Below are 2,448 nucleotides of genomic sequence, written 5' to 3'. Positions count from 1 at the left end.
GTTAACTCAGATGGTTAGAGCGTGGTGCTCATAACGCCAAGGGCACGGGTTGAAACGTGTTACATCGCGATGCGATCAATCGAGACCATTTAGTGGCTCCCAGACGGTATGTCAATTTTGTCTGATTGAGTCAGCCCTGGCATTGTTATCCTACACTGGGGGGAGGGGGGTTGCGGACTGTACGCCTGGGTAGAACAGTAGGAATACTTCGCATGAAGTGGGGAAAGTTGACACGTCTATGCCCGGGGTACACCTCGGCATAGATCGCAGAGAAGTATCTTTCCATGAAGAAGGGGGGCCTTGGCCTTAGTCAGTTTAGGGTTTTTATGACTGATCTTCTGAAGAGACACGGTCCTCCACCACAATAGGTATTTCACATGTGGGGGGGGGGGGGGCGAACGACTTGGTAACAGTAGGCAGAAGGGCCTTGATGGAGGGCATAATCTCCGAGGTTGGCTGGTTAGCAAAGGAGTGCCAGGGCTGCAGCATAGTTTGGTCACAGATGATACCCAGATTTTAATGGAGGGGGGGAACTCTGTGAGGGCATTGAACCACTCGGTAAAGAGGGTCAACAATAAAATAGCAAGGGTGTGTCAGGGGGGAACTGTGCTTCATAAAAGTCAGGGTCCACTTGACTAGGTTAGGTAATGAAATAGTGTTAAGAAATCTTTCATAGCTTGGCCAGGGAGTTTAAGGGCAGGGGCATGACCTTTCTGAGTGATAGGATGGGGGGGCCAGATAGTCGGGCAACTATGCTGGCCTGTGGCGGTAAGGTCATGACTGGTGAGCAGTAAATTTAAGGTCCTTAGGGGGCGGCACCATTCTCGGATGGGGTCGCCCAGGGGGAGGGACAAGGGGGTCCCTCCTAGAACTCCAGGGCCGGTACATCGGGTGGCTGGATGGGTGCGGGGAAAGGGGGTAGTCACGCTTTCTTTAGGCTGGTTGGCCACCCCGCACTGGCATGGACGTCATTAAATGGCGCAGAATGCAAGATCCCCCAAATTGGAATGGAGTTCAGGGAACGTATGGTGGTAACCGGGGGGTGGAAGTACCCTCTCGGTAAGCGGGCCCTCTGCGCATGCGCAACTCCTACGGGAGGGCGTGGCTAATTGATAAGGATCTGACACCGGTTAGCGACCTTGCCGTAGGCCCAAATAGGATACGCAGAAAGTAATTAATGTATGATTATGTACAGATGTTAGATTCGGATAGGAAAAACTATGTATTAGAATTATGTTAAGGTTAGCCATCCGATATCTGTGAATCTGAATTTGTAATCAAATGTCGTCTCATGTTTCTGCGTATAATTGTGTTAATATTGTTTATTTCAAAATTTTTAGTTTTGTTTTCATATTTTAATAAATACGGCCAGGGGTTGTACGACCCACGCCTCCAAAAGAAACTCCCTTCTCATGTCCATCATTAGAAATGTGGTTATGCGCAAGGGGGAGGGGGAAATTCGGTAGTCCCAGACCATATCACCCACTCAAGAAGTTGGGGGCAGAGCTGGCCCAGATCATGAGGCCTACTACACTGAATTGCAAGGGAAAACAGCCTTAACTACGAGGTCTTTACCTCGTTGTGCATTTACCACGCATTTTTTAGCACTCATTTTTACCGCAAATATGCATTTACAACGCATGCCAGTACCGCTCATTTAAGTTAAGTTGAGAGAGAGTGGGTGGTCTCCCCCCACAAATACATTGTTTTTAAATCTAAAAACAATGCTTGGTATTGGCATGTGTTGTAAATGCATATTTGCGGTAAAAACGTGTGCTAAAAAATGCGTGGCAATGGCACACAATGTATTTACATGCGTTGTACCGTCGTCCAACCCCTCGCAGGTTGATACACAATACAGCCCAGACCCGTGGGATGACTATGATGTAGTCCATCCAGATACTGACATAGAACCACCTGTCCTGGATAAAGCATCTCCACCTGATGATACCTCCTCGTTCAATAGTGTGATACTAAGTGCAGCGGAATATCGCAAACTGCCAATGGTAAGGAGGAAACGTATATCCTGGTAGAAACACTTTCCAGAACGGAAAGCACAGTCCAATATCTACGCATGATGTATTCTGTGCTGAAGGTATCTAAAGACCTTTTTAAAGACTTAGTCAAATCTGATAGAAACATCTAGCCACAGATTCGTTAACTTTTGAATTCTACAAAGGCGCCATTCTAGATCCGGATTTTTCAGCAGTACCTCTGCGCGCCTAGGGACGGTGTTGTACGGCTCCGCAATGACATCTACTCCGGTCAAGACGTTAGTGGAGCCATATAAGTCCCATACGGCGCGCAGACATCTGTTTCTTCTTTTCCGCTATGTAACACAGATCTGGAGAAACTGTTCCTAGGGTCGATTTTTCTTTTTCCTTTTTTGACACTGTCGGTGGAACAGTGTGCCTTTGTTTAATGTCTACAGGTTTCAAACCTTGTCGG

The sequence above is a fragment of the Triturus cristatus genome, chromosome 10 (assembly GCF_964204655.1).
Source record: "Triturus cristatus chromosome 10, aTriCri1.1, whole genome shotgun sequence".
NCBI classification, from domain to species: domain Eukaryota; kingdom Metazoa; phylum Chordata; class Amphibia; order Caudata; family Salamandridae; genus Triturus; species Triturus cristatus.
This window is presented reverse-complemented; position numbering follows the sequence as displayed.